A 7293-nucleotide genomic window follows, 5' to 3' on the forward strand; every position below is an offset into this window, starting at 1 on the left:
AAGCAAAAGTAAATAACCCAGTCATACCCCCGGGGTTGATTCTTCTTCCTTGGCCTTCTGCTTAGCAATTTTTGAGCTCTTTCCATATTTTAGTATCATTCTTTGATTTTCCACCTTCGACATTGCCATCAGCAGGAACTCACACGTTATCTCATAAGTCTGTAACTAGGTCTTGTAGCTGCATCTCTTGTCATCTCGTCAGAGATATGCCTGAGGGTCGTATTCTATGGTTACGATTCTACTCTCTATGTTTTTTTTTATTCCATCGAAAATCGATTTTATGGTATAGACGCTTATGACCTCTCCTTTTAATGCCCTGCGGTAATGATTCCTCTAGCATTACGACCTTTACCACAACATGCTGTCCATAGATCAAATTATTTCGTGGATTGGATTTCACTTGACTGTGGATGGCTCCATTACGGGAACCATCAGAGATAGGCTTTTGGTTTAGTTAATTTTTTTTTTTTTTTTTTTTTTGAATGAATACAAAATATATTAAAGAAGCATAAAAATCTTTCTCTAAGAGTAAGAAGAACAAAAAACAAAAAGAGAAAATAATTAGAGAAACCTCCACAAAAAGCAAAGATCATTCCGGACGAAAAACCAAGAAGGATAAACAGAAGGCACAAGCCAACTACGCAGACGAGAAGACCTATCCTTAATGGAGTAAAAGTGACTATGAATCAGTACTGCCCAATTATTTTCCGGTTCACTTAATCGAACAAAATAATTTCTGATGAGAGATAACCATTTATCATTTCGTAATTTCTAAAGAACCTTTATTAGACAAGTTATTTGTTTAGTGCCAAGAAAGTTTACTACCTATTACATAACTAACTTTTTTAGCCTTTATTGGCTTTTCTTCTACATTATTGATTATGGCATGTTAGATTTATGAATTAATATCTAATTTGTGGTGGCCGGTGGAAATCATTTGGACAACTTTAGGCCTTTAACCTGCAGAATTCAGGTGGCTTTTTCATAGACGTCTTGCATCACAACTTCCATTATTGTCTCATATGATAGAATATACTTTAGCAAGCTAGTCTTATTCCAGGGAATCACTAAATACATATGTTTCATAGAGTTTTAATAGTTGTATTGCATAAATTTGTGTTGTAACATAGGAGTGATGAAGTCCAACCGGCATCTCAATAATGTTGTTAGCACATATAACAAATGAATTGTTATATGATCATATAAGAAGGATTGAAACGAGTCACTTAACTTGATGTATATTGATTTATAGATAAAATTAAATCTAGTGTACTTAGTTGCAGTATTGCGTCATTAGGATTTAACACTACCAATCAGAGTTTCAAGGCCTGATTCAAGGTATTCAGTTAGCAAAGTAGTTGGGGATTGAAAGATTATGGATTGAAACAGACTCACTACCAATATCGCTAGCAGTTTACTCAAAAAAAAAAAAAAAAAAAAAAAAAAATCCCATGGTGCATTTTGCAAGATTGGCACTCACTTTATCCATATCTTTCCAGAATTCAATGGAAACTATCTCATTGTTATTGAGAGGCAAATCCAATTGCAAATTACTTGGCAAAAAGTACTGCTAGAAATGGATCTAATGTCTTTTGTCCCTCGTTTCCTCATTCAATGCTGGATGATATTAGAAGAGATGCAGAAAGTAGACCAAGATATAGATTTTCTTAACTTTGTTCTGTGGAGTTGAGAATCCTATTACTTGCTGATGGCCATGCAGAAGGTAAAGAGAGGATCCTGAGATCTCAATCACCTCCATCCTATGTATTCCTGTTTCTGGTGTCTTTCTAGACCTGACTTGTTTCTCCTATTTTTTTAATACACATGATTTTTTACCAAAAAAAAAAAAAAGTTGTGTCATTAGGATTTTTTCGCTCAAATTCGATGATCTTCAAATTGGCATCAATGGTTAGTTAAGGTTTCTTACAGAACACTACTATATGTCCACATTTGATAGTTTTATGCAAATGTTACCAAAAAAGTAAAAACAGTTTTATGCAAATGTTAATTATGTTACTAATGATGTTTCTGACTTTCTGTAGTTACATTATTTTGAACTCGTTTTTTATCTAATATTTTTGAAGTTCAATTTTTTCCGCCTTTTCGGAGAGGATTCTCTAAGGGCTAGCCTATGCCCCCTCAAAAAAAAATTATATTAAATTTTCTCCATCCTCAAAAGAATTAGTAAAAAAAGCATGTGAGTAAGCGTAGGCTACACCACTTGCTCAAAGAGACTTTTCTGTTTCTTTTTATTTTTTATTTTTATAGAAATCTATTGCAATACATTAATTAATGTTTTTATGAAGTCCTTTGCCTTGCATTTTGCTCCAGCATATTAATTCTAAAGTGTTGATTGGTTAATTACTAAGTTTCCATTCTCTTAATTGATGTTCTTACTTGAATATTGACTAAATCATATATAACTGTCGCTTCTTCCAATTTTTACTTGTCTATCAAAATTTCTTACAATTCTCTTACTTTTTATATGTTTTTGAACTATTTCTTTGTTGTCTGTTCATTAACAGGTTCAACTACATCCAAGGGTGATATTGAGACTCCAATATTGGGCTAAATCTTTCTATAACACGTAAGATAAAAATGGTTGGTATTTAGATGCTGGAGTTTCTACAACATTTTTGCAAATGGGGCTCAATCAGTTAAAAAAATGGTACAAATAGGATTTGTATTGGAATTGCTTGAGCTAAGTCATCAAATTACAAATTTGAGTTTTGATAAATCATGTTTTTTTAATTAAAATTTAGATGTATATACTCAATAGTAGATAGAGTCCTATACTCACTGAATTAAGCAGATTCTAATCTCCTCTAGATTCTTGATTAAGAAAGATGTCTAAGAGCCCTCTCACAGTCACAGGGGATGATCCAGGAGGTGGTCTCCCGTCGAATAGGGGAAGGCAACTCCGGTTAACTGATTTTTGGAAGGCTCAACCTCCCATGGAGCAGGTGGTTTTGGATGGGGGAAAGGATCCTACTCTTGCTGTGAAAAAATCCTTCGCCTCCATTGTCAGTTCTGAACCGAAGCTTCTGAAAAAGTGACCGCCCTAGCGGATCCATTACCACACAAATCTTATGCAAATGTGGTAGGATCAAATGCACCGATGGTGGATGAACTGCCCGACCCAGATCATGCAGGGAATTCGACCAAGGTGATCATCCCCAAGAGGCTTACGAGGATAGATTAAACAAATATCGATTTTCCTTGATCGGTAGAATCAATTTTCGCTTTCTTTCCGTGGATGATGTACACAGAGAAGCCCGTGAATCTTGGAAGCTGAAAGGTAGAGTGAAGATGATGCCCATGGGTAAGGGTTTCACAATCTTCCAATTTGAGTCTGAGAATGACATGGCCCTGATGTGGAAGCGAGGCCCTGTGAAGATTGGAGGTTAACTCATTTGGTTTTAAAGATGGTGTCCAGGCTTCAGCATCCATGAAAAATTGATCAATAAGGTCCTAGTTTGGGTGCGTTTTCCAGATCTACCCCTGGAATATTGGCATGAAAAGGTCCTATTGACAATGGCTAGGGCGGTAGGGAGGCCAGTTGGACTCGATCAATGCACCAAGAACATTATATATGAGAATTATGCTCGTGTTCTGGTGGAGACGGAAGTGGGGGTTCCGAGGCTGGAGGAAATCCAAGTTGAACGCGAACAACCTAGGACTGCAACCTTGTTGTGGTTCAAGCAACAGTTGATCTACGAGGACTCATTGGGGAAATGCGGCTTCTGCAAAAAACTGGGGCACCAAGTTCATGCCTACTGAGAAAAGAAGGCCTATGATGAGCGGCTGAATGCTCAAGACAAGGCAGGGATACCAGGGGCGGTGTACGAAGAAGATAGAGTCAACTTGGGAACGAGTAACTCACCCGTTCGAAACATCACTTCTTTGGAAAGAATGGATCATGATTTTTTGAATTTGAATTTAAATCGTGTGAACAACTCTCAGCCCTTATCCAACACTGATGGAGTAATGTCGGGCACCTTTATTCCCATTAATTCCTCACCTCAGTTACCAAATGTGGAGGAAGGTGAGATTTTAATTGAATTGATTTCTCCCATTCACAATCCTATTATTCCTATTTCGAAAAATCTGGAAACGGCTCATGAGGGGGAGAAATTAAATAAGGAATCTCATGATAGGGAGGAGATCAACTCTGAATCTTCTGATTCAGATAAGGATTCGGTATCTTCTGATGATGAGGTGGGCCGGTCTGATGATGAGTCAAGCTCTGAAACTGGGTCAAAATGAGACCAAGATACTGTCAAGGGAGGAAAACCGAACCAGGTTGGTTCAGTTTCAACCTCTGGTCCAATGGAGATTCAGCAGCAAGTGAGCAACGCCATTGCACCCTCCTCTCAGGGTGTGGTGAGGGGTTCTGTTCATCCAAAGAGGATAGGGGTGTCCCTAGGAAGTACTCGATGAGGTTTGGCAGGCAGGGGGGTCGTACAACGACGAATAGGGAGTATACTGCCCCATTGCAACTCCCTTTGAGCAGGAAGGAGATTGCTCAGATGGGGGCTTAAGCTGTCGACAAAGCGGCAGAGATGATTGAGAAAGGGACCGAAGCAGGGGAGAAAAGGAGAAGGAAAAACAAAGTTGGTGGTCAGACCTTGAGGTCGGACAAGTCTGATGGAACAACCAGTTAATTATGCGGATTTTCTATTGGAATATCCAAGGTGTTCGAAAGCAAGCGGCTTCTAGAGCATTGCATGTTTTTCTTCGTGATCACTCCCCTGATGTGGTGTGTATTGCAGAGCCCATGGTGGATTCAGTGTCTTTCCCTACCCTATTTTTTAATCGGCTGGGATTCATGGCTGAAATTATTCATAACTCCCGTCGTGACAAAGTGCCAAACCTCTGGGTAGTCTGGAAAAATTGTCTTGTGAGGCCAATAATGGTGCAATCCTCGAAGGAGATGATTTCAGTTTCACTGCAATGGAATGGTCATCAGGTATTGGTTTCCTTGATTCATGCATCGTGCTTTAGGGCAGAGCGTAGGAATCTTTGGGTGGAGTTGGGCACTACGGCTGCCCTGTCCCTTCCATGGGTCGTTCTAGGGGACTTTAATGCCACGTTGTATTCTCATGAGAAGAGGGGTCCTGGTAGATTCAATGTGGGTGCTGCGGCAGAATTCCAGGCCATGGTGGATGCTTGTGATCTGATAAGCTCTCCGTCTCAGGGATCAAAATTTTCCTGGACTAACAATAGATGTAGAGGGCATGTGGCGGCAATGCTTGACAGAAGATTTTTCAATGCTCAATGGTTGGAAGCTTTTGGTGATTGTGGTCAGCAGGTGCTCCATAGATTAATTTCGGATCATGCTCCAATCCTTTTTTCATTGGCAGCGATTCCTAAGCCTCGAAATGCCCCTTTTCGCTTTCATCATTTTTGGATGGAAGCGAAATCATTTGATGGCCTGGTGAGGCAGGTGTGGTCTAGGGAGGTTAGGGGTGGTCCCATTGGCAGGCTGGTACATAAATTAAGGGCGGTGAAGAGTGCTCTAAAGGGGTGGGCAAGACAGAGGTTCCCTAACTTGGATGTAGCACTTAAAGATGCTACTGAAGAAGTGGAGGAAGTCCAGAGAATTATTGACCATGTAGGGATGTCTGATGAGCTATACTCCAAAGAAGTAGAGGCGAAGACTAGGCTCTTGAAAGTGGTGGTGATGCACAAAATACTTTGGGCTGAAAAGGCTCGCTGCAATTGGGCGAAACTAGGAGACCGTAACTCAAAGTTCTTCCACCTTTCGGTTAAGGTACGTCGTATAAAAATAGCATTCACTCTTTGAAAAAACAAGATGGTACAGTGTCTCTGAGCTGCTGTAGATGCAGAATATGTGTCTCATTTTTTATAAAATTTTCATAAAGTGGACCATTGCGTAGATCATGTGGAGCTATTGCAGGTGATTCCTAATGAGGTGAATATGGAGGACTCCTCGATATTAGAAGCAATCCCTGACAGGGAAGAGATTAAGAAGGTGGTATGGGGGCTGGACCCAGATAGTTCTCCTGGCCCTGATGGGTTCCTAGGAGCTTAAAACAGTGTTGGGAGATAGTGGGTGATGATTTTTGTGGGGTTGTGATTGCATTCTTCCGAGATGGGAAGCTTCTAAATGGAGTAAATAACAGTTTTTTGATGCTAATCCCAAAGGTGGAGGGAGCGGTCTCTCTGGATAAGTTTCGCCCCATCTGTATGGTAAACTTCTTCTGCAAAGTTCTGTCAAAGATTATGGCTGAGAGGTTATCTTGCCTTCTCCCCCGCTTGGTGTCAGATGAGCAAGGGGCGTTCTAGAAAGGTAAGATTGTCTCAACAAATATTGGGTTAGCCTCTGAGCTTGCCAATTTATTACATACCTCTGTTAGAGGGGGTGGCATGGGTATTAAGATTGATGTGCAGAAGGCCTATGACACATTGTCATGGGATTTCCTCTTTGCGGTCCTAAAAAGGTTCGGCTTCTCAGATGTGTGGTTGGCTTGGATTCACAAAATTTTGGTTTCTTCTAGAATTTTAGTGTTGTTGAATGGTGGTCCAGTTGGTTTCTTTGGAGTTGAGAAGGGTTTGAGACAAGGGGACCCGATCTCCCCAATGCTTTTTATTCTGGCAGAAGATGTGTTGTGCAAGGGTCTAAATGGTCTATTAAAGGAGGGAAAACTTAAGGCACTCCCTGGTCCTAAATGTGCCACTGTTCCCAGTCATCTGCTCTTTGTAGATGATATTTTTATCTTCATGAACGCTGCAGCGAAACATGTTCGATGCCTGAGAGAGTTCCTGCTCTAATACCGAGAATTTTTTGGCAAAAAATCCAGCTTAGATAAGAGCAAGATTTTTTTTGGTAAAGCCGCCCCTCACAGGAAGAGGTATATATCTGATCTGCTGGGTATCCCAACTTGCTCTCTACCTACGAGGTATATTGGGGTTGAGATCTTCAAAGGCGCTATCAAGAAGGATAGACTGCTTCCTCTAATGGATAAAATTAAATCTCGATTATAGGGATGGTGAGGCAAACTTCTTTGAATGGAAGGTCGTGCAGAGCTCATTCGGTCTGTGATTTCAGGTATGCCTATTCATGACTTCTCCGTTTATTGGTGCCCTGAATCAGTGATTAAAACGGTGGAGCGCTGGATTAGGAATTTCCTATGGTCAGGGGATATTTACATAATGAAGAAAATCGATATGAAATGAAAAGATGTGTGCTAGCCTAAGGAGGAAGGGGGTTTGGGTATCAGGCGATTGAGGGATGTGAACTATGCGGGGCTCAGCAAACTAGTGTGGCAA

The sequence above is a fragment of the Macadamia integrifolia genome, chromosome 3 (genome assembly GCF_013358625.1).
Source record: "Macadamia integrifolia cultivar HAES 741 chromosome 3, SCU_Mint_v3, whole genome shotgun sequence".
Classification (NCBI taxonomy): Eukaryota; Viridiplantae; Streptophyta; class Magnoliopsida; order Proteales; family Proteaceae; genus Macadamia; species Macadamia integrifolia.